Consider the following 27,090-nt stretch of genomic DNA (forward strand, 5'->3'; position numbering starts at 1 on the left):
AGTCAAACTGCTTAGATTAAAATCCAGGCTCTACCATTTACCACATTTGTGACTTTGTACAAAGTATTTCATTTTCTTATACCTCAGTTTCGTCATCTGTAGAATGGAAATAATGTGCCTGTCTCATAGAGATGTTATATTAAATAAAGTAACACACATAAATTATTAGAGCACTATATGACACAGTAGAAACACCACCTTCGCTTTCCTCTGCTCTGTCTCATTCGTTGGGTGCAGGTCCCAGAATCATGGGCCTCATGAAATAAAAGATTCACAGTTGGAATCTTCACTAATTCTTTCTCCATACATCCTAAAATCTATACATTTATCCAAGGGTAGGTGCCTGTGACACTCTCACTATTACGTGTTTTCCTAAGGACCAAAATCTCTGTTAAGTCACAGCCTGGTTGTGAGTAGCTCAAGACAGTTAAGAAACTTGAAAACAAAGAGTGATTTCTTATCTTTACATTCTTAGTGCTTCACACAGCATTTGAAAAACGGTGAGCACGGAAATATTGAATGGATTAAACATGTGTTACTTGTAAAAATAATAGTGACTGTGGGGGTTTATATCAGTATCTCAGCTTTGTAGCATTACCACTAGAGTTCCTTAGGTATAGCATTTCCCCCTCTATCATTCTCATTCTCCATATTATCTCCATCCATACTAAGATTCTTCAGTCACACACACAAGTACTATTCATACCTGTCTGCAAAACTTACAAGACTCTTGTTATTTCTATTTTATTTTATTTTATTCTTCTTATCCTGGGCAGGAATAGCCTTTTAATATCCCAGTGTAAAAAATAAAAATGAACAGAAGCTAAAGTGCATTTTTTTTTGTTTAGAGAAAAAAAAAAACAGAAAAAAAGTGCAGAAATAATACAGAATTTCAAAAAATAATAATAACGCTAAGAAATCACTAGTTGATAAGTTACATATGGTCATCTTAGAAATAATTGTTCACGTTACAAAACCAAAGCCTAAAAAAGTGGACAGACTCTCAAACAGTGACAGTGCAAACCATTTTGTTAGATAATCCAACAAAAACTTAGTAGGTTTGTCTATCTAAAGTGCATTTTCTTTAAATTGTAAAATGTTATACAAAATTCTCCAAAAAACAGGACAATCATCTGCTTCATCTTCTTCTTCAAAGCACATGTAAAGTTATTTTGTTTATCTAATTATTGATCTGGTTGTGTTTAGTACTTGCATAAGCGTAAGTTTTTTCAAAACGTATCCCACTACCATATTTTGAGGCCACATGGTAACTTTTGACCTTTCTCTGGGATAAACACATAGCTTCTTTGAGATCTGAGAAAGCTTTCCAGATCCAGCTTACCAAAAACTTCATGCTTTAAACTACCTTTCTGCTTTCCACTCAATTGCTTATCAGTCACCAAAGAACTAGACACTAAATCCAACAGTGCACGATCCCTGAAGCCAGAATTCCAACTCTAATTCCCTGAATCAGTGGTCACTGCCTATGAAACAGTCACTACTCTCTCACAGTTCCATTCCCATCTAAAATAATATAACCAATAATGGTACTTGGATTTTGCATCATTGGATTTTCTGGAGCTGGATTTGATGGATCAATGAGGGGAGAGCTGCAGAATGCCTCTGTGGTGGGTTGATACCTGGTGGTCAACTTGTAATACCAGGTGAACTGAGTAAGCATGGTGCTGAGCATGGACGGCCCCCCTGAGGACTGTTGCCAGCCTAAAAGGGAGAATCAAAGAGGAAGAGTTTAGTGTTGTTTGGTGCTGTTGGTTCTCCTGTTGCCATGAGGTCTCTTGGAGGAGCTTGTTAAGCTTTTCTCTTGAAATCAATTTGGCTGTTTTTATCATCAGAGTAACTGAGGACCTTGTCACTGAGAATGCCTGTGGTTCATTTTGGGGTAGCTCTGGTCTTTATTGCTTTGTGACTCCAGATGGGAAGATGATGTGCTATTCAATCTCCAGGAGAAGCTTGGCATGCTGGCTTCCTGGTATGAACTCAGCTATTATCATCAGAGGAGCTTGAGGCTGTGCTGTCGCTGAGGATGACTGGTAATTTTCAGGGGAGCTCTGGTCCTTACTTGGAGCATCACTTCCTGGTTCCAGTGCAGAACTCTCAGCCTACTAGCAGAGATCCTTCACCCTGCTAGCACAGACTTTCTAGCTTCTACTGCTCACCTTTGAGCCTTCTCAGCACACATCCGTGAAACAGACTTGCGTGAGCCATTGTTATGGGCTCTAAACCTCCAGTTGGGTTCATGCAGGACATTGCTGTGGGATCCTGGCCCTCAGCTGGGTTTCTTGGGTCTTCATGTGTGGACAGATTTCCTGCACTTCTTGTATTTAATTCTTCAGGTCACTATTATAAATAATACTATACAATACATGTCCTGTATTGTCTTGTTCTCTTGCAATCCTTAAAGATGACAGCCTCAAAGTGCTCAATGAATGTTAACTCTTTTATCTCATTTTATTTACTAGATCTAAGTCCAAAGTAAACATTGCTCTGTGGATTCCTTTAGATTAAGAATCATAAAAATTCTTCTGAATATGTCAAGACTATCTCAACTGTTCAGCATTCAGAAGACAGATGCTACCAGTAGAAGACTAGTTTCAATAAACATTTTTCTGGAATCTAAAATGGAGTCAGAGGTAAGTGAGATAAGATTCCTGACACTGATAGCCTAAATAATAGCTATGAACTTTATCAGGAAAGCATCAGTTGTATCTTCTCTTTCTCTGACCAGCCTGAGGTTTATCTCAGCAACATCTTTTTTACATACTGTTTAACATATCAAATTACTTTCTTATTAGATATATTTCTTTTAAAATAGGTTCTACCTACTTCTCCATTGTTGTCATGTATACTTGACTCATTCCATCAAAACTTAATGATAGTAACACTACAGATCTCAGTTCCATAAAATTGAGTACATGAACCAAGTAATGCATGTTGAATTGTTCAGGTGGAAATCCATCAGGATCATTTGGATTTTGTGGGGTTATGTGGATGCCTATGATGAATGCTACAGAGTGATAAGGACACAGAAATATACTAAGGAAGATAGAATCCGCAGCATGAGTCAAGATAACTCAATCTGTGGTGCCATGGTTCCAACATGTCCTCAAAGTTTATGAGCTAGAAACTTCCTCCCAATGCAAAGGTTGAGGTGGGAACTTTAATGGTGATTGCGTCACAAATGCACTAATGTCATACTGTAAGGGTGGGTTTATTATCATGAGAGTGAATTTGTTATAAAAAAGAAAACAAGCTGGGCCCTCTGTTGCTCTTGATTTCTTTCCCTTCTCTTTTCCACCATGGATGACAGGACAGAAAGATCTCACCGAACGGTGATGACATTCTCTTGGCAATCACAACCACTGGACTCATGAGCCAAGTAAATTTCTATTGTTTACAAATTAACTTGTAACAAGTTAAAAGTGGAATTCTGTTGTTGGTGCTGGGATATCATTACAAGCTAAGGTCACACAGAAACTATAAAGTCAGTGGAAAATCAGAAATGCCAGAGTCAGAGGAAGGAAGACAAGCAAGATGCACAAATCAGTTGGTTTTGGAAGCAACCACCTTAATAATTCCTCTGAGTTCTGCCAAATGTTTAAAGTACACATTTACTTCAGAGTGACGGAGGACCTGAATGCCTTCTGACAAGTTTAACTGAAGTCATGCATTGTGCTCAGAAGCTCTCTTTCTAAGGCATTTCTGCAAATTGCTCTTTAATATCCCATTCTACATCTTAGGTTGTAATTCACCTTCCTCAACCAATTTCTAATGGAAGAGCTGCTTGATCAGTTTGGGTAATCTCCTGCCACACATATTTTTCCTTTCCTTCAAGCTGAAGTGAGCTAATAACACGGTATGGCTGTTAAGAAAGTGAATGTAAGAGCAGATAGTTTTTATATTAATATAAATTTATTGCCCAGATAATAGAATTCTGGGAACTTATAGTTTTCAAATCTCATCTAAAGTACTTTGTAAAATTTTGGTCTTGGTTTTACGGAGTCTTTGAGAAGTGAAGAGTTCAGAATGGTAGAAGTTCTGTACATGGATTCTGTGATCGAAATACATGATGGACCTAATGCGCATGTTAGTTCACTAAAAGGAAAGTTGCTAGCTGACTTTGGTATCTGAAATAATTGCTGTTCTAAAGTTTATTTTAAAGAGGATAAAACAGAATAAAATCAATCAAAAAAAACCAGTATAATAGATATAGGACTTCAAAGCATTGCAAATTACAATAGATGACTTCACAATCCAGATGATTGATTCCACAATCCAGATGACTTCAGAATAACTGCAGATAACTTCAGACATGGTAAAAAGTCAAAAAGAAGAGACAATAAAAACAAAACAATGAACACAATAAAGGACTTAAAAACAAGCCAATAGTAAATCCAAAATTGCTACTATAACATATCTTGCTGTCTTTGAAATTGCTGCTCCTGCCATCAGATTTGACATAATCAAACAAAACAAAGGAAAATAAACTCAACCCAACAAAACAATGGAAATGATACAGAACTTCAAAACCAGACCATAGGAAATAAACAATGGCTGCAACCCTCAAAAGGAAATACCCCACTGGATGCCATACTGTGTACTGCTATCCTCTGAACCTATGATCAGACCACTGGCCCTAGACCTGCAATGTTAGTGAAACACCAAAGCACCACAGGCATCCAATTGCATTTCACCTCCTTAGCTATCATCACAGCCTGTGTTTCTCTGGATAACCTAGATGCTTATGCAGGGTGTGGGAGTAAGGTTGTTACTTCTTGTTTGCCAGCCCGTGTTCTGGAAGGGGCTGGGATCTGTCTGTTCCAGACTGGCCAGTGCATGGCACAGGTTCCCAGACAGAGCTTGCTTCCTGTTGTGGTCTTCTTCTCTCTACCCCCCAGTACACAAGTGGTGCTGACTCATGGGAAGAGGCTGAGGTCTGTCTCTGAAATAGTTGCTTTTTAAGGGAATAGATATATTCTGTGGTGGATCAGAAGACAGAATTATGGAAATGGATGAATATTCTGAAGAGAGAGACTTGAGGCTTATATACTGGCATTAGAAGTGTCTGCCTAACAAAGTCTAATTATTTGCACTATTTAGACTATATTCTCGTTTTAGTCTTCATTTCTACATTACTCCTTGAAGCTATTACAGATGCTACCTAAGAAGAAGACATTCTGATTCCTGTATACTTACATTTACTACCTTTGCTCTCAACTTTCTGCTATTTGTCTTTGCCTTGCTCTTCATAGGTGAAGTATTATTATTTTCCTCCCCATTATGATTTTGACTCTTTATGACAAATTTGACCCATGAAGTCTGTCACATGTCCCTTCAATCAAAATCTGGTATTAAAGCATAATAAAAACAAGTTATCAGGAATGATATACAAAAGGCCTGCACTGTTTAGGAATTGCTACCATCCAGCATTTGTAATCACTTTCAAAATTTATATCCCATTTTATAAAATGAATTAATAATGTTGCTGTGTCTAGAGAAACAAATGTGTTTAATATGAAAGATAAACTAATATTCTTAATTTTTTAGTTATTTTAACCCAACTACAATTATATTCTTTAGGAACTCATTATGGGTTAATTGTTGAGACAGAGGTTTAAAAACATTAAGCATATTAGAACTTGAATTCATGCCATGATAATTCTACACAGGTTGATGATGTTGAGCAGGTGTTCTTCGTCTCGTTTTCACATAAATCTCAAATTGTCAGTAGTACTGAAATGCATTACAGCATTGTTCTCTCACTGACTTGATTGAGCTACCTTTGTAAGTAGAGGTAAAAGGGATGTTGTAGCAAATAGTGTTTTGGTTTTGTATTCACCCCTGTATTCCAGAGCTTGTTTCTCCTTCTTGTAATGGTAGAAAAAAATCAAAGTCAAATGTTTGTGTTAGTTAAGATCACAGATGAGCTATAGCTCCCTGAGGTTACCCTCATTGGCACTACTAAATCAGATTTCTAAGATACAAATATATTTGAAGGAAAGTAGAGTAATCCAGAATCCAAACAAAAGCTATGGAAATCAATTGAAAAGCTAAACAAGCACAGCTAGGCTGGATAAGTTAGAGGGTAGACACAAAGACCAATTTTGTAGCTTTTAAGGCACTGATGGTTCCCATATCTATTTCTGTGTCCTACCTCTGGGACAAGAATGCCAACTACACAGGAGCAGGAGCAGCATAGGTTGATGCTTCTTCCACTGGAAGCTGAAACCCAGCAGCCCCTTCAAGGTTGGCAGATGTGGGCAAGGGCAGGCCTATGAGGCCTTCTGTACTGAGGTGCAGGCCAGGCAAAACTTTCTAGGGCAAGCAGTGGAGCTCTGTCTACATCAGAGCCTCTGCCACTTGGTAACCCAGTCTCTTACTTTTAACCAGGATGTCTGAGCCCAGACCCTGTTGGGAACTGTGACAGCCATGAGGCTGCCTGCGTCTCTGGGTTCCTGATCCAGGTGGCTGTGAGGCTGTAAGTCCTTGACCCTTGGAAGAAGTATTGCTCTGTGGGTTTGCCCTTGTTGGTGAATCTGCAAAGCATCAGTTTTCTGGTCTCTTCAGAAAGCTCTTCCTTGACACAAGACAGATATAAGGTGACAATTGTGGGACACTGTCAATGAAGCAGCAGAGACTAAAGGACTATCCCCACCATAGTACTTGGTAGTGGCCCCACTGCCTTGATAAGTGTATTTATCCTCTTCAGAAAGCCCTTTAACACACCTCTGAATATCGGTGTGTGTTACAAAGCACTTGCTACTTTTTTTTTTTCTTGTCTTTTTGAGGCAGGGTCTTGCTATGCAGTTCAGGCTGGCCTTGAGCTCACTTTGTAGCCCAGGCTGGTCTTGAACTCCAAACAATCCTCCTGCCTCAGCCTCCCAAGTGCTGGGATTACAAGCATGAGCCACCACACCCAGCTCCACTTGCTACTTATTAATCATAACCTTGACTCTACATATTGAAATAGAGATACAAAAAGTTAAAGAAATGAAAATGACTAAAAGGAAAAATTACACTTCAAGTTTAAGGAAGCTGGTTAATAAAATGAGTCCAAAAAACTAATTGCACAAAGTCTCTCCCAATTTTTTCTGATACACTTCACTTAAAGATCTATTTTGACTTTCCTATAACCATTTATATGAATTTAGCTTCCGGTATATATAAAGATAGAAAGTTAAGGATCAATTTCTTACATTCTACTCTGTGTTTTGTTGTTCTATTTCATTTTGTTTGTTTACATGTAGTCCAAAGGGACAGAAATGTGTACACATACATCTGAATGAGTCATATGCTAGGCTGCTAGAACTACATCCTTCAATGAGCCAATTATTTGTTGTGGTTAAAATTTGACTTTAGTCAGGTGATGAGAAACTAGGTAAGTATTTCAAGAAAGGTTGTTTTATCTGGGCATGGTGGCTCATGCCTGTAATCCCAGCACTTGGGAGGCTGAGGTAGGAGGATTGCTGTGAGTTTGAGAACAGCCTGGGCTACAAAGTAAGCTCAAAGCCAGCCTGAACTGCATAGAGATACCCTGCCTCAAAAAAGATTTAAAAAAAAAAAAAAAGCTGTTTTGACATCTTGCCCCTGCTATTAGAGGAAAACAAAGCCTTTTTCATATTGATATAAACTTTGAAAATGCATAGAACTTTGTAATTTAAATGATGGCTCCAAGCATGTTCAGACATCAGGACACAAAGTAAATTTTAGAAGTGCAAAATAACTTTAAAAGTTTTATTTTTATATTTACAGGATGTTTTTCAGTTAAATAATCCCTGTTCCACACCCCAATTCTACTTCAGTTTTTTTAATAGAGGCAGATGTACTGTTAGATATGGCTAAGAGGCTCACAAAATATCCACTGAGATTCAAGGAGTGCAATTTGTGGCATAAACCTCTGTTCTCCAGGAACTGCTCTAAAACCCCCAAGGCTGTCAAGCCATGCTAGAGGACAGTAGCTCCAAGACAATTGTTTTCTACTGAACTTTGAATGTGCTGTTAGTTCTTCAGGAGTCCACCATCTGGGATTCTATTAATCTTAGCAATAGGCTCAAATCCCTTCACATTCGTGGCTTGTCTGCATCGGTGACAGGGTGATGGGAGATGGAAAAAATTACTAACTTATTGTTTTCTGGTACCCTTACACTATTACAACATCCTCCATAAAAGATGGTACCCTGTGGGTGGGATTTGTAAAAAAAGGGCAAAGTGGGAATTATTCAAAGTGATTAAACATAAACATTTGGTTTTATATTAAAATGCAGTTCTCCAGGAAGGACTTTATTGGCGTATGTGAGCATATGGATTATTAAAATAAAATTACATATGGAAAAAATTCACCTTTTTATATGTCTGAGCATTTTAATATAATGTATACCTTATATAAACCTAAATTTCTTCTTTTTATTTTATAGCATGGGCATATACATGGTTTTACAAGCATGAGTGCTCATGGGAGAACCGCCAAAGCAAAGACATGGAGTATTTTCATCTCTACTGTGTTTACTTGTATTCTTTGTGAGTCAATTCTCTTCTCTCGCTGATCTGATTTTTACTCCATAGTTTTGCCTTTTTTAGAAATCTGCCTAAATGACTAATACAATAAGAAACTTTTTGTCTTGTGTGTGGCTTATTAAATGTAATGTTTTCTGAGAATTTCCTATGTTGTTATAATAGTGGCTATTGGTGGTTATTAGTAGTTCACCTTCTTACGACTTTCAAGTATCATCATTTTGTAAAGGTACAATTACTTATTCACTCTTGCAGATGGATTTTAATTACTTCACTAGGTAAAAAATGTTAAGCCATTGTGTAGACAATGTTTTTATTTACCGTATGTAAAACGTGTAGAGAGAGATCTGGTAAATTGTATGCTCATGTTTAGCAACATAATAAATTTCCAAACTTGCCCAACATGACTGGTTCATTATTGAGTATGAGTATTCCAACTACACAAAATCTTCCCCAGTGCTTCACATTGTCAGGAACCATGTGTGCATTTGTGGGTGTGTGGATATGTATCTGTGTATGTTTATTTGATTTTCTTGACCATTCTAGGTTGGTCGTAGTATTTCATTGTGGTTTTATTTAGAATTTGTCCAATAATGAGTGATGCTTTATATGCATATATGTAGAATGATATAGATGTATATATATATATATATATATATATATATATATATATTTGTTTTAAGGCAGGTTTAACAAAGCACATTCTGTCTTGTACAGTAAAGAAGTATCATTCCTCCTTAAAAGTTTTAGCTAGGTAGTGGGAAAAGTGAGAGCTTAGAAATCAAGCGGAAAAGGATCTGAATTCCAACTAGTCATGTACACCTCTGTACTCCTGTGTCTTGATTTACAATACCAATATCACACAACCTACAGGAGAATTAAAAGCAACTAACAGAATAAGGCAATCCATTTTTTTTTTCTCTAGGGCAGTGCTAGTCTTGACATAAACAAATCTTTTGCAAAAATATCCTTCTCCATAGAGAAGGTGTCTAAAATCCCATAAGCCTTAAACATCATCTCTTGGATGCCAGTAGTTGAAGGTCTTGGGAAGATAAATGTTTTAGTGGCCCTCCAAAGAGTCAGCTATTCTTTTCCTTTGAGCTTTCTGCACCATTCGGTTCTGTCTTTTCAGTTGCACTCCTTTTTAATTATGTGGGGAAATAGCTGGTCCTCTCAGTAGACCTATTTTCTTCTGTATGCCCTGGGTGAAACACTGTGTCTGGCTTGGGTATCCTGGTATCTTAACAATGTTATGCTACAATCTGAGGACTGGTGGGAGGAAACCATAGTTTGTTATGTGCTGACAGCAGTCGATGTTTGGACATTTAAATTTGTATTTGGTCAGAGAGTTAAGCTTTAGTGTCAAGTTCACATTTCTGTAGCATATGTTTATGCACTCAGCTTGGCAAGTTTAACTGGAGAGCTCTACGATGGTACATGACAGTATATATTTTCCCTTCTTGCTCATTATAAGAGCACACATAGTTCTGATACCCTAAAATTCAAGAGGCCCAAGTATTACCAAAAAAAAAAAAAAAAAAGCTTGTCTTAAAGTACAACGTGAAAGTGACTCAAACTCTCAGCCATATGCAGAGGGAACTTGGATTTTGTGTTTCATTCTGGTTTTTGGACCATCACTGATATATCATGTATGTCTTTGGTATCAAACCCAACTATTTCCACAAAAAGCCAAACAAAAAGAATAACCACAGACCTAAAACCTACCACATTAATAACACAGACCACTTAAAAGTACATATTAGAGACATATTCATGTTATGCAAACCCCTATTCTTCAAATTCAATTCAGGATCTTACTGTTACTCCAGATTATTTATTTTTCTTTTGTAAAATAAACTAAATAAATCAGCAACTTTCTTTCTTTGAAATCAAAGATTGTTTCCATTTTCTTATAAAATGGCATGTTATTTCTCTCATTGTTCTTACCTTTCCTGTATATCAATGTTCATCTCCACAGTTCTCGTTCTACTCTCTAATGCCTCTTTTCAGACCCCTGACTACTTCCTTTATATTCTTTGATTACCATCAGATATCTTTCTACATTGCAGATATAGGCCAGACTCCAGAGAATATGGGGTCCTTCATGAACCTGGTTAATAAAGTAATTATGTTTCCATTAACACATAAGACTATTCACAATAGTACCAACAATGACTTTTTTCTGATGAACTTTTCAACTTAAACACATGAAAATGATTCAAAATTCCTGTGTCCCTAACTTCATGTTATGAGTTCAGTGCCAATATTTTAATACATTGTAAAGCCATTCTTCAAGGATGTGTTTTAAAAACATTTTGAAATCAAAATATCCCAAATTCATTATTTTTATTATTTTATCATCCCAAAAGAATTCTCAGAGGCTTAGTAAGTTATATTCATGTTGATAAAGAAATAGATAATAATAGTGAAAATTTAAAACAGAGACAATTTGTTTTCTAATTGCCCAGAAACAAATGGCAGAGGAAAAGGAAGAGAATTATAATATTCCTAAATAGAATATTTCTTTTTACGGTTTGCATATTTTGGAATAAGAAGAGTTTATCTAGTAGAGCCAATTTTAAATTTGTATCATTGACTGATTCAAACTGACAATAATTTGCTAATAGTCTAAATTTCAAGCACTTGAGTGGCCTTCCTAAATTAAAATAAGATGAGGAGGTAAGTTGTTATACGTTGCCACAGGGCAGATTTCAAAGCTAGAGAAATGGTACGTTTTTCAGTATCTCTTTTACATACGACTGGTTGCTGGAAAAAACTGGGCATTAAGGTACACAGGGAGCAATGACTTTCAGGAGCTGATGGTTTGAGACCACCACTCTCCTTCCCTCTCTCTGTGAGTGTGATGGGGGTATTGGGAATGGAACCCAAGGCCTTAGTACTGAACTCGATATCCAGTCTTTTTCACTTTTATTTTGAAGCAGGAACTCATCACAATCACTTGCTTTAGTCTCTTAGTGTACTGAGATTTCAGGTGTGCACTGTCATGCCTGGCTATCGATTTTTATTTTGAGTTTCCACATTATTAGGGTTAGAGTCACTTTCTGATGGATCAGTATGCAATTCCTCGACGGGAAATGAAATCCATTCCCATTTCCCACACTCCTATCCAGCAAAGTGAATTTCTTGTGATAAAAGAGGTACATAGACTGGAGAATAGATCTAAATCCAAAGGCTGCCTCGTCTGCTGTGGGTAACGTGTCACTGAACCCTGACACCTCCTGTGACCTACCTAGATAAGGACAAGGATAATTTTGGCAATGATAATTTAACCCTATTCTGTGACTAAGGTAACATATATTAGTGATTAAGAGCAGAATTGATGGCCAGACTGCTGAATTAAAAACACATTTGAGAAAAGATATTTGTTCATGGCTCAACTGACCCACCCAGGGATACTAATATGACATTACCTAGGATTCTCACATGATGAAATTAGTTAATATTTACAAAATACTTAGAAAAATCTCTTGAATATACATTAAGTACTATACAAGTGTCTTCATAATTAGGCCTAGTGATATGGGCCTGTGATCTCAGCACCCTGGAGAATTGAGGCAGGAGGATCACAAGCCTAGTCTGAACAATTTGATGAGACCCTGCATCAAAATAAAAAATAAAAAAAAAGTCATGGTATGCAGCTCAGTGTAAAGACCCTGGATTCAATCCTCAATAACTAAAAAAAAGGTGTTGTTTAAATAGTTAAATAAAAGAAACTATCAGGAAGCTAATGTCATAGCAAACTTCATCAAGTATGTAATCAAGGTAGTTGGACCTTCTCTCACCTGAAACCAGAGTTATACAAAGATTAACATATCTAACATTTTTAATTTTTAAATAAACTCTGTCTTGGAACAGTTTCATTTCAATTCCGTATTCATATGTATTTTGAAAATTAGAAACCACAGTGACTCCTAACGTTTTATTTAAAATCCATAGCTGAAGTATCGTCAGATAATTCAAAATTTCCCAGCAATGACTTTTAATCTAATTATCTAAATATACACGCAGATGTTATGGTAGTGTTACATAGTTTGTATCTTTGGGCTTGTGGATGCAAGTACTCAGATGTATGATAAGTGTGGCAAGTTTCACTTCTGCTTTATAATCAACAACAATCTAGAAAAGTGAGCTTATCTCAGAGTCCTTTCAGAAATGAAATATAACGTTTCTTTCTCTGCCTTGTTTTGTGGCCTGAAAGCAGGCATCATCCCATCTCGTTAACCTCACAGATACCCTCAGACATTTCCTCATCTCCTTTCATTAAAACTCAAAATTAGTTTTCATTTTTAAAAGTGTGTTGTTGGCCCCTCCCCGTAACCATGATGAAATGACATCAGGGAAGTAAACAGCATTAGCAAATTCAAACACGGTGTTTTATTTTAATTGCCTCAGACACCTGAAAGACTGAAACAACTATTATATTCCTAGACAAGGTTGGCCTTTGTATGAAAACCAGTCTTGTAAACACTTGAGATTTATGTATTTAGTAATCATGCTTAACAGGTCATTGTTGTAAAATAAAACAGTATCCTTTACACCTGAAGCAGAAATAAAATATTATTTTTGGAAAACATGAATGCTTTTTATCTAGATATATCCAAAATGTCTGTTATTATCTTACTCATCCAAGCATTATATTTAACAATTTATGTCTCTGGAGTTCGACCACAAATTGAAATGAATTTGAAATAAAACTCTAACACTTCTGCAGACTTTTTAGCTCCCTAAAGATCAATTATGTACTAGTACTTTGACTCCAATTCCTCAGGTTTGATACTCTGATTCCCCACTCCGGCACATAAGAATTCATGTATTTCAGGAGGGTAGGACCAGAAGATAGATGTTGTCAGTGTGTTGCCTGATTGGTCGTAACATTGTGTGTGTGTGTGTGTGTGTGTGTGTGTGTGTGCCTGTGTGCACACATGATAGTACCACAAAAAAGCATAGGTCATGGAATTTTAATACTGGGGATAATATTGATTATAGTGGCAACAGACAGATCAGTTTAGCAATACTGTGGCAAAATACCTGAGACAATCAATGTATAAAGAGGAAAGGTTCATTTTGGTTCATGGTTTCAGAAGTTTCTTTGTTTGTTCAGCCCCATTGCTATGGTGCTATGGTGAGATAAGACACTATATCAAGAAATGCATGATGGGGAAAAAGTCTCTTCTCATGGTTGTCAGAAAGCAGAGAGAGGGAAAGTAGCTGGGTCCTAGTAACCTGTCAAGGGTTTGCTCCAGTGATCTTATGTCTTGCCACTGTTCTCCATATCTTAAGGTTTCTACCACTTTACATTTAGCATCATAGGCTGCCCACCAACCTGTTAGTCCATAGGCACCTTAGGAACATTTAAGATGCAAGCCATATAATATTAGATAGTTAAATATCCATTGTTATTCAACAGTAAATTCTCTGTGACTACATGTTACCTGTGAAAAACCCATAAAATATATTATTTCAAGTATGACTAATGTTATAGTTTGTGTTTAAATGTCCTCCAAAACCTCATGCAGTTATGCAGGGCAGGCCTTTCAAAAGTGGCTGAGTCTAACATGTCATTAATGATTGTACCTCTGCCATTTGCCACACGCCTTGCAGCAAGCTAAGTATAGACTGAAACCTCCAAAATCTATGAACTAAATAAACCTTTCATTCTCTCATCTCACCTTGGATGTCAGATTTTTTTGACTCAACAACAAGAGAAAAGTACCTAAGACAGAAATTGTTACCAGGAGTGGGGTCATTGCTGTACTATACCTGACTATATGGTTCAAGAGTCTTTGGGAATGGCTTTTGGAGAGAGCTTGGAAAAATTCAAAGATGATGCCTGAAGGAATAGATATGGAACAGCTTAGGCTGTTTTCTGTGGGAGAGTCTGGTCAGAGCTCAGAAGACCAGAAGCCAGTAAAGAACAGCGTTGGGAGGTTTCTGCTGGACAGAAGGACTACTTTGGGTGCTAGACTCCAGAAGATGCACATTGTGGCTTGGCAGAAAGTTTGTCTGCATTTTTCCCATGTCCAGAGACTTGTCTGAGACTAATGGTGGTGGACTAACTGATCCGGCAGAAGAAATTTCAGTGTTGAGGTGGCAGTAAGGTTAATGTTGGGAATTTTAGACAGATTTATGTTGTGAATCAAGAACTAAGAGCCAAGCAGGATGATTTAAAACATTGTGAGTTTGACCAAAAAGGAAGCTCCAGTAAAGCTATGGACTACAAAGATAGATCTGAGGAGATCTCAATTGCTGAGAAGGAACAGGATAATATTTTTAAAAGGCCTGGGGGCATCATAAGCCTTTGCTTTGAGAAGAAATCCACAGAGGACCATGTTCCAGAATGGCAGTTGAGGCCATATGAGGTTCCAAAATGGTGACAGTTGCATCAGGTTCCAGAATGCCAGTGGTGTAGAGAAGCTGCTCTTCACAATCATATTCAGAGCACTCAGTGATTCAGGTATTCAACTGCTACAATCAAGAGAGAGCCTGACTACTGCTCCATATAGCAGCAGACCTCAGCGTCATTCATATGACACTGATTTTAGGTGTATACATAATGCAAGAATTCTGAGGTTTAAAAGGTTTGCACCCTGATTTCAGGAGGCCTGCGAGGCGAGGCAGTATGCACCTGAAAGGGCAGGATGTGAAGCTATTAGCATGAAGCCAAAGGCACAGTGGAGAACCCAGACATTTAGAAAAGCCAAGAGTGGGTCGTCTAAGGACCCCTACAAAGAGGGAATAAACTCAGCTCAAGAGAGAAGCCATGGAAGCTACAACCACCTCAAGTGCTGTGAGAGTGCGGTCACTCAAGCCCCTTGGAGCTCAAAACCAGATTGCTTCAGATGCTGAACATGGAACTCTAAGACTTAATGTTTACCCTGCTGGATTTTGAACTTTCTTTGGTACCATTCCTTTATTTTCCTGTGTTTGCACCCTTTGGAATAATAACATTTATCTTGTGCTATTGAATGTTGGAAGTATTTAACTTTGTTTTCATTTGTACGGAGTGTTATAGCTAAGAGTTTGTCTTAGATCTAGGAGGAGACTTAACACTTGAATTTTTCAGCAATGCTGATATGGTTAGGACTCTGGAAATTCTTGGATATAGATTAAAGTCTTTTGCATAAAGGATGTGCATGAGTCTATGAGAGGCCAGGGGTAGAAAGTTATGGTTTACCTTTAAACGCCCTCCAAAGCTTCATGCTGTCATGGAGATAGTTGGCCTTTCAAAGACAATTGAGTCTAATATTTGTGATTGGTTTGCTTTCTAGTACTAAGCAGTATGAGTGTTGCACTCACCAATAGGCAGGGTGCAGGGAGGAAAGAGGCATGCTTTCCCCTTTTGCCCTTTTGCTCTTGTCACTTGCAACTACCATGAACAATTGTCCCTCTGCCATCTGCCACCCTGCCTTGCAATCAGCTGAGTACAGACCGAAACCTCCAAAAACTGTAAGCTAAATAAATCTTTCTTTCCTTCATTTGAATGCCAGATGTTTTGTCTCAGCAACAAGAGAAAAATAACCAAGACAATCATAATGTTATTCCTTCTAAGTCATAAACTGCAGAGATAAAATCTATATCATTTAAAGTATATTGACCAAGTAAACTGAATTCTTGTCTGAGTCTATAGAGTTATTTTAGAAAAACTTCATTCACTTGAAATTTTACTGATTTTCAGTGTCTTGAAAGAGAAGATGGAAAATAATTCTCTTCCTCCTCCTGTGCCATCCTAATTTTTCCGTTAACATACAGTTCAGAGTATTTATGTATGGTTTTATTGCCCTTTTTTGATAGCACAGAAATTTGAAAAGATGCAACATAAAAGCAGAGTCAGCTAGAAACAAGGGAACCAAAACAAAACCCAGTGGTTTTCCTTCTTGGCACGTACAAGAAAGAAAAGTGTGACAAATGTGACAATGTATGTTACCTGCCAACTGAAACCAGGTTTCAAAAGTTATGCCTACATCATAAAATAGATGTTAGGATGGTTGATTTTAAGCATGGTTAGGAAAAATCCAGAAATTCAGTTGTGCATCCTATCACAAACCATTCGAGTGATGGTATTTCAACATGATATACATTACAGCAAATAGCAGTCTAAAGCTGTGGAAGGGCAAGACAAGGCAAACCAGTGACATGCTGAAATTTGCTACTGATCTTACCATTACTGTAGCTCTAATAAATGTTCTTCTCACATTTAGGTGCATTTCTTTCTTAGAATCACTGATGGCCTTTACAACACAAATGCACATTAAGAAACAAAGTATTGTCATTTTGGTTTCTAATATTGAAACAGTCCTTCCTCTAAAACTTAAAAAAAAATAGAACTGTAGAAAGCACTTTTGATTCCTCACTGATTTGTTATCAATAGCATCCCAGAGCCAAATGACTTACCCCCTAACAAGAATCATCAAATATGTCCTTAATATTTCTTTGTGTGAGCATAAAAATCTTATTCTTCTTCATTGTCATTAATGCTTTAGATGACTTTTACTTGAGTTTCTGTTGCTTTATTGTTTTTCTTATTTATAGAAATTTGGGATAAACTTAAAGAGGATTCTAGGTAGTTACAGCTGATTTGTTGGAGATGTTCAGCATTCTGATGAAATTCATGTTCAGTTGTAACTTTAATGTCTTTAACCTTTCACAGCATAAGCTATCAGCACACAAATCATGTTTCTCTATCATGAGGTCACTGACTAACTTGTAGAGTTTCATTAACACAAGCCTTAGGTGAACTGGCATAGATGTTATTTGGCTTTGCTATTGATAATTTGTTTTTGCTTTCTCTGAGAACTTGTACAGCTGGTATTCCTTCTGGCCTTGAGCACCCCTATGTGCTCTCCTCCCTTTCATTGTCCCATATATGCTGCCTTAGGAAATGTCTGATTTCAGTTTTCATCTCTTTGTATGAATTTATGTCTAGGTGTTACTCATATTGTGGAGGCAAAATTGATTGACTGGTCTCCTACTTAAAGTATTTCAGGCATCACTGAAGGTGGGAGAGGGGGCAGAGGGCCTTTCCAGTGACCTAGGGGTGAGGCCAGCCTTGGTGACAGTTCATGCAAGCGGGGGACTGAACCAAATTGGACTGAACCAGATTTAGCAACTATGAGTGATTTTGGCAGAAATGAATTTCATATAAAAATTTTGCATCATAATTGACAGGCTGAAAGTCAAAATTGTATTTATCTTTCTTGCTACAGACACTAATTTGATCCAGGCAAACAATTTTGAAAACCACATAAAATTTCTGAGTTTTCAAAGCAAATTTATTCATTCTTTCCATGTGTCCATCATTAGGCGAGGCAACTCTACCAAGGGTGTGGATCAAGGAAGGATTTTAGATCCATGAAGCAGATGTAGCTACATGTGTATAATCAAGAAAGAGATCAGTGGGGAGAAAGTTAGTGCCCAGTGGAGAAATGGGAGTGTCCATTAAATAATCTACTTTCTTTCACTGTAACCAACTTCTTTGCATAGATTGTATCTCAGAGCACAAATTATATGAAAAGATTATTTTGATTAATTTAAATCTGGACCTGATTCCATTACATCATTGATCTAAATGCTTCATAATCCCAGCTCAGCTACTATTTTCAGCTCCATAGAAAGAAGATACAGACCCCTGATGTAGCCACACACATTTGATCGAGTCCCATATTTCCCTGATAGTAGTTTATCAGGTAGCCAGGGCACACAAACAGCTGATGAGCTAAGCAGGGCACATAGAAAGCTGCAGCACGAACTTTACACATCTCCCTGAGGTTTTAAAGCTTCCTAAAAATGTTAGTAATGTACATGGTGAACAATTTTCAAATATTGCTTATAAACAAATACAGCTTTGGGAAAGAATTCCAGATGCTGATTCTTAAAAAGAATAAAACACTCAGAAGTAATTTCCCTTCTGTAAGGTCTTTCCATCCCCTCCCCAAACCTTGTATAAAATCTTTTACTCCATTCCTTATGAAAATTTGGAGACAGATATCTTAGAAGCACAGTACAAGTGACACCAGAGTGTTCACAAGTTCTAGACATTCCAGACACTTGTTTGCCCACTTGTGTGCCATGACACATGGCTTCTCTCCACTTGGATCCCTTGGCCCATCTCGTTTGCCTGGAGGATCCCTGCTTTAACACTGAGTCAGGATCCAAAGTTTCCTGCCATTGTCATTTTACATTCTCAAAGCACATCTGATCCTTTCACAATGAACGCTTTCTTAGCTATGTCCTGCCCTGTTACCAGTTTTACAAGAAATTACTTTAATAGTATACTGATTATCAGTCTATACAGCCCACTGTGAGACATAGAGCTTCTCTTAGACACCAATTCCCCCCCATTCATCAGTTTGCAAACATGAGGAACTGCTCATTCACTCAGTGGAAACAGATTAGGAGAAAAATTTCAAAGAGGGATTTTTGGAGCTCCGTGTATGTATATGCCACTTCTATTTCTGTCAAATGTGCCCTATTTGTGACCTATTGGTGTAATTTTATAATCTATATAGTCCCTCTCTGCTTTTTCACATGTATTCTCTTTCTCCTCTCCACCTCTCTCCTGTTTCACAGCAATGCAGATCATGCCCATAAATCTGCAGACAATGCAGCAAGAACCAGCTGTCTTCTTTTCCAAATATCAGGGTGTGGAATGAAACATGGAGAAACAATTTCCCTTTCTTAGTACAACATCTTGAATTTTTCTTTATCTTCTATCCATCTCCACTAACCCTTGGGTTTTATAGAAATTTCACGAACGTGATATTTAAGAGTTCCTTCTTGGGGTTTACAGAAATTTCATTAACATAACATTTAAGAGTCTCTTCTTGAGAAATGTGTAAACTTCAACTGATTAATGCAATATAGTTAATACTAAGCTGGTAGACATGATTTGGGGAAATAAAATGGATGAAAATATTATCCAACAGAAAGAAAAGTCAAACATGTCCATTAACCACCATTTCTACCAGAAAAAGTCTTCCCACACTGAGTCTCTATGCTTGATGAATGCCTTTAGTTCCAGGTAGGGGTACTTTAAGGTAACATGTTGAGCCAACGAAGAACTAGTTACTCATGACAGCTAAGGAAAATATACTGTGTCTTTGTTACTGACAGACAGCCTAAAGTCAAGGAACTCTTCAATAAAACTAATTAATGCTGTTTTGATTCCACCTACAAATGTCATTGGTATAACATTTGTAGTCATCTTAAGAAAATGTAGTCATTCCCAGCATAGAAAAACAAAATAAAGCAACTCGTGAAATAAATAGCTAAAAAATTCAGTGAGATAAACTTCTTGAAAACACATTTGCTGGGGGTGGACATACCATAATGTTACATAGGCTGTGATGGTAATTGTAGATAATCTTTGGCTTATCAACTTCAAGACTTTTCTGGAATCATTTGGTTGAACCCCTCTTCTTCCACAGAACTACCCGAGATCATTTTCTACCATTCTGCTGAATATACGGGAGACCAGAGATTTTGCAGCTCCCTTCAGTAAATCAGCATGAGGCAGCTGAGTCATGCCTCTGCATTATGGAATAACAGTTGATCTGCACTGCAGAGGTTGGAACCAGTTTCATCCTGCTTGAAGCAGAAAATAGCAAGGAGGAGGAAAATGGGCTTCAAGAATGAGCAGGAAAGTCGGGGCTATCCCTTGTGGAAAAGACTGAGTTTTATACTTGAGCTGGGGAAGTTTATTACTTGAGAGAGCTCAGAGCAAGCTTGGCATTTGTCAGGAATAACTAGATCTGATTTAAATATATAAGCACAGCTACCCACTCATACTACTACCCACCGTCCTTGGGGGATGTGATTACACATCCAGGCAGCCCATGCCTCGTGTGTCTAACTTCGTGAAATTACTGCTTCATGCAGAACTGAAATTTGGATCAGTGTCTTTACTGGTAGCTTGAAATGCTTCCTGGCCTGGAGGATCTCGGTTCAGTCTGCAGGGAGGTGGCCTCCAAAGGTCCCATGATACCTTTCGTCTTTTGTGGAGCATAGCCAACTTGAGCAAATGAAGACTCTTACCCCCCATGGAAATATGTTCATAATTCATAGGCGATGGTGCACACATTTATAGAAATGTGCAGACCCCTTGATGCCCTTAGGTGAATGCCTGAGTTATCTGCAGTCACTGACATTACAGGAAGTAACAAGTGCAATCGGCCTAACCTCCTGCCTTTGTCTCTCTTTCTTTGTTTTTTCTTTCTTTCTTTGCTTTTCTTTCTTTCCCACATTTTAGAAACAGCACCACCAGGAGCAAGGACTTTCACATATAGAGTAAAAATGTACAATATCGTCAATGCAAAGTTGGACCTATGCCAGACCCCTCCCCCTCCCCACCCAGAAGCATCTTCATTTGAATTTAAAGGGGTGGATGAGTGACAGCAAGACTCTGTTCTCCTTCTGACAGGGCTTTGGCAGATCATTGGTTGTCATCAAACCTATTCCATTTCTTGCTCCCTGCCAGGAATTCCACCTACATGCCTGATGGCAATTAGTCCCTTGTAGGTGCTAATGAATAAAACACAGCACGTAGACTTCACAAGGACGAAAAAGCCTACGATACAGATCTAGAGATTCACTCCAAGAATCAGTCCTGCACCCCAGGCCCCTCTCTGTCCAGCCACGTGCTGCAGCCAGCCACCCCCCTCTCCCCTCCCCCACTACTCCCTTCTTCTATGTACTTGGGCATGGGAAATAGAAAGCAGCTATCTGGTAAGGACCCAGACACCAGTACTTTAGAGCATAACATATGACCTGTGTTTTTCTGTTGTGGTCATAAGCTATGATGGTTTGAGTTTAGAACAGTCTGGCTTGGGGAATTTGAGCTGAATCTGCAAACCTACACACTTTGAAAGAAACATCTTTAAACAGCCATTGGAGAGTATTCTGTTCTAGGGGACAGAGTGATTTATCAGTGGTTGTCAAGACTTACTAATAATCAGATGTCCCAAAGGAGCCTTCAAAGCATGGATTCTCTAACCCTGTCTCTTGAAATTCTTGGTCAGAAGGCCTACAGTAGAATCTAAAATTTTAAAATTTTAAAAAATGTTCCTAGATGAATCTGGCACTCAAAGTAGGTCTGTTTCCTGATTAGCTGAACTCTTGTGTCCCATTCAACTCAAAGACTCCAGAGGTAGGTGTTAACTGGAAGTTCTCAGAGGTTACATCTGCCATTCATTCTACTTTTACTGTGTTTTGTGCACTGAGGAAAGTAAACAATTCTTTTTATAATCTATTTGTGTCTCCATGATGAGAGAATGATCAAAGATTATTTTGTAGTTGAAGCTTAGGTCATCTATAATTTTTCTTTATACTTTTATTATGATTTCTAAATTTTCTATCTTTACCAAATAATGAACATATATTTATTTATAATGAAGAGGCAAGGAATATTGCTTTCCTGGATATTTTGCATTCTAAGAGGAGCTAATTCACTCTCAGAGAAAAAAAATTGCATTTCAATGTTATTAAATTTCTTTAAATCCTCTGTTTTAATGCATTCACTTGAAGACATTGCTTAGGAAAAAGAGACGATGGACCTAACCAGGCTGTCACTTTGACAGTCCAAAAGATAAAAGAGCTTAAGAAGCCCAAATACTGTACGGATCAGTTTATTATTCATATTTTGCATGCATACAAGTATTGTCTTTCTAGAATCTTTAAACACCCTATCAAAGGATTGCAGCTAACAACCTTGAAGTTACACGTGCTTGCAGCTTGGTTTCCTCTGAGGACAGCAAACCAAAGAAAATGGCAAATAAATTTTTCTTCCAGTTTTCATAGGCCCCCAAGGTTCAGATCGTTCAAATAAGATTCTCTGGAGCATTCAAACTCCATCGTGTTTATCAGAAAGAAAACCTAATCCAAACCCTTTGAGGTTTGCCCTTCTCCAGTCAATATCTATTTCAGCAAAACAATCACGGTTCTAAAGTATAACAGTGAAGCAAGGAAGAAAAGAGAGATTTTTCCTTCTGATAATGAAATGGGCAGGTGCAGTTGAGACTGAAAGGCCATAATTAAAACATTGTTCATCGGAGGCATGGTAGACGTCCATGCAAGACTGCACAAATCCTCCCCCTGCCCCACACACCCAAGTTCAAGGTTTTGGCAGGAAGGGAAGCTGAAGGTGCCCTGCCATTCAATAAACAGAGCCCTGAAGCCTGAACTTTAGTACCCTAGGAGTGCACATGGAGGAAATTCTACACTGCTGAACCGGTAAAATTGGTTTGGGTAAAACCCACGCATTTAAAAACCACATAAGAAAGAAAAAGAAAAAATACATTTTAATTAGACATATAGTTATGTTAGAAAGACTTAGTATATGTTGGATTTTTTAAAAATCTAATCATGTGTTATTCCTATCATATAGGTGAAATTTTAAGCATGGGAAATTAGGTATCTAGTGTGAGCTTCTAATATATTTTACTTTTAACTGGCTTAGCTCTAGGATGCACAATGACTGCATAATCATATCAGAATATGATATACGTAGCACCTCCTCGTATCCCATACCTGTAGCAGACATCATAAATTGATGTATGTATTGTCTCCTTCCTAGCCCCGAAAGCTAGGAATTGTTTCTGCGAAACAATTCAGGAAATCACTGGAGATCAACTGAATCCAGTGCATATGTGACACCTTGAGCCCAGGAGAGGCCAGGTGCAGGGGACAGGGTGGGAATGCATAGGAGGCAGGCAGTCTACCCTAATGGACACCCTCTTTTCTGGGTTATAGCTTCCTCCCCAGGCTCTGAGGAAGAAAGGGCAATGCTATTCAATGCTTTCCACCCATTAAAAGATCACCTACATAGTTGACAAAAGACTATTCTCTGATAACTTTTTACTGTCTTATAGAATCATATATAGGCTCTAGATTCAAAAGAAATAGATTACATTAACATAAAGGATTTAATCTCTGTGAAAGCAGTGATTTACTCCTTGAGTGGAGGTTAAGGCAGATTTCTTTTTCTTTTTTCTTGCTTTCTTTCTTTTTTTAAATTTTATTTTATTTTATTATTTTTTTTTTAATCTAGTGGAGCTTTCCCACATCCCTTTGTGGGTAGCTGACTCCTCTGCATATGCGTAAACCAGCTGTCCTTCGGAATGACACAGGCCCCCACAGTGTCATGGGGTAAGACTGGTGGGAGTTGACTGAGAACCCTGAACGACTATGGTAAGTGGGACTATTGCCATCTGTGGGCCAGGTAGTACTTTGTCAGAGTTTGAAGCCAGAAGGCCAAGGCCTTTGACCTGGACAGCCGTCTTTCAGAATGCAGGCCAAGGAGTGCGCAGGCCTAATATAGGCAGGGAGTCAATCAGGATAACTTAAGAGGGGGAGAAAAAAAAAAAGACTCTGCCTTTGCTCGAGTTCTCCAGATTGGCTCTCCAGATGGCCCTCTCTTCTCTGGTAAATTATGCAACAAGCTGCTTCAGCCGAGTTTTGCAGACCTGGATGATCTTGAACTGATTTCAACAAACGGGCAGACTCGTGAGGTTGCAGGGCTTTTTCCTAGTCCTTTCATCTGAAGAAGAGCCCAGAAGAAGCAAAAAAGCAAATAATTCCTGGTGCTTATCACAGAAAAAGAGCAACACACATAGAGAAAAGTACCAGTGCTTTATATCTAGCTTTTTAAAGGAATGGTTTTGAAGAAGTAAAAGGCTGTCTTATTAGAAGAGGTTAGAGTTCATTATAGTTACTCCACAAAGAAGAATACAGCCTTGTACAATCTCACTAATTAAGTGGCAGAATTATTCCCTAGAAATAGTGCTCGAATAGAAAAGGCAGAAGAGTTGTTTTTCATCATAAAGAGGTATGAAGGTCTCACTCTGTTGCTGTTAACATTTCCTCGAGCCAAAATCAATTTTTATTTCTTTGATTTGCAGAATGTCTTCCCCCACTGCACCCTCGTGGCTGTGGTAGAATGAACTGGTTCATCAGACCCAGGACTGAAGATTAGATCAGGGTGGGCAGTGGGCGACTGAGCTACTTTGTGTCTCCCTGTCACCTCTAGGATCACAGTCCCAACAAGCTTCTGGCTGTCCCTATAGAGAGTAGAGGCTGGAAGGCTAGATTAGACACTGAGGAGGAAGGAAATCAGAGTGGGAACAGGAAGCAGAGTTAGTAGGCCAGATGGCAGGGGGAGAAGATGGGTTGTGGCTGGAGCCCAAAACTACAAAACAAGTTTTAAGAGAGGAGCGCAACCCATTAAAAAACGTAACCCAGAAACTAAAGAGACAAAGAAAATGGGTAGAGGTTTGTTGTGGCAAAATTATTTCTTGAGATGACACAAGTGTGCAAAAGCCAAGTTACAATTCACTCAATTGCTCACTCAGTGCAAGCTTACTCGCACTTAATGCCTTTTGGATTTTGCATCGTGTTGAAATGCAAATAGGAACATGAAGTAGTCTCTGCCCATTGCCTAGTATGTGGTGAAACACTGAAAAAAGAATTTAAATAGATGATAAATCATCTGAAAAGGAAATACTGGGGGACACAGAAGAAAGATAAAGGGAGTGGAGGTTAAAGGAAGCTCCACAGAAGAAGTGGTGCTTGTGTTGGATCAGGAAGTGGATTAGGGTTCCTCCCATGACGAAAGGCAGAAGGTGTTCTTGGTAAAGGGAGGAGTAAGACTAGTGGCTTTGTGAGTATGTAATTCTGAGACAGCTATATTGATGGACTATAAGAACAGAAAGTGGTCACCTACTTCCTGGATATGGGAAGAGATTGTATTAATAAGTGCCTTAAGTGTCATGCTAAGAACTTTGGTGTTTCTGTTGGAAAGCAGAGTGCATTAGAAGAGTCCTGGAGAAAAATAACAAGAAGAAAGGGTAAGAGAAGAGTAACATTTAGTCTTATTCATCAGTTTTATGAGTGTGCAAGAGGTCCGGAGAAGTGACTAGATCAGAGGAGAGCTATACTCACTAGTGGATCAGTTCACTGATGGTCATTGCTGAATGTGCTATTAAGGGGTAGGATGTAGGTGAAGGTGGGAGTGCACCTTGGCAGGGTATATGTCTTGGTGACGTGCTTCCCATGTATTCTGTTTCCCAGGTGCCGTGAAGTGAGCAGCTTTGCTCTGCTATGATGCTTCTGTCTTCTACTATGATGTTTCTGTCTCAGAACCACCCAACCATAACCTCAGAAACCATGAGACAAATTAAATTTCTGCACTGTTATGATTTGTTTAGATGTCCCCCCAAAGCCTATGCAGGCAAACTTTTGAGAGGTGGTCTAATCTAGAGTTTGTGACTGATTCATGGTCCAATGCTGGGATTAAGGGCATGAGTGTTACACCCACCCTAAGGCAGGTAGCTTGCATACAATATAACAGATAGAGTTTTATCTTTCCCTTGTTTGTTTTTGCTATCTTTCACTGCCATGAACCCTTTCACCTCTGCCAAGTCACTCTGCCTTGGAGTCAACTGAATGTAGACTGAAACCTCTCCAAACTGTGAGCTAGATAAATTTTTCCCATTTAATTTTGGGTATTAAGTATTTTGTCAGCAGTTGGAAAAGTCACCAAGTCATTCTTATTCAAATTGCAAGTGTTATAGTTTGTCAGAGAGGCAAGATAGCAGAGTGACACAAAAAGGCAGATTAGAAAAAGATTTATATTTGGATTCTCCAAGCCAGAACATCTGTAGTGTTTCTTCCAGAATAATGTTAATTAATGTCTCATACAATAGGGCTGGTGCATTTCTGACTCAAGATAACTCCAAATATAACAGCTGATTTGGTTAATAGGTATACCTTTGAAAGGAACCACTGTACACTAACAGTGATGAAAACATTAATGTGAATAATTACTATCTAGTCACTCTTTTGTTAATATACTATCTGATGTTCTCTGATAAAGCATTCAACAAGGTAAGCTGGCATTGGTAAAATGATGAAAATCATTACAGTCTCATTTTTGACTTCTTGAAGCTTTTGGTGGAAAGAGAAAAACAGTAAACATGAAAGTAAATGCATAATAAGACATCATATTGCATCAAATGAAAGACCAGAAACCAAAAAAGGAAAATAACTGGGAAAAGCACCAATTTCATGTAATATGTGAACATGAGTTTCATGAAAAAGGTAATATCTGTAAGTGGTCAGGAGAAGGAGGTGTCATAGAATGCGTGAGGTCATGTTAGATATACAAGCAGACCAATGTATGTGCGGTCATCTAGGCAGACTAAGTGTTGAATCTACATGGATTAAATGGTTGTTCTATGTACAATTGCAAGCTATGAAATGGGATGATTTGAGTTTATAAGATGACTCTGGCAACTGTGTGAATGGATCAGAGGAAAGAAAAATTAGACATAAAGAAGACCAGCTAAGGGGCTGGGGTGGAAATGAGATACCTGTACCTCAGAATATATTTAGGAAAAAGGAAGAAAGTATTTCTTAGGATCCAATTAAAAAACAGACAAACAAAAATGACAAAGCAATGTATTGAAACAGGAGGAAAATACAGGAAATATAATCTGCAGAGTTTCTAGTCAAATAATAAAAGAGCCAGAAAGCTGATAGCGTATGAGTTAA

Source organism: Cavia porcellus, unplaced genomic scaffold (genome assembly GCF_034190915.1).
Source record: "Cavia porcellus strain 051 isolate PalLab524CR breed Dunkin Hartley unplaced genomic scaffold, mCavPor4.1 scaffold_23, whole genome shotgun sequence".
NCBI classification, from domain to species: Eukaryota; Metazoa; Chordata; class Mammalia; order Rodentia; family Caviidae; genus Cavia; species Cavia porcellus.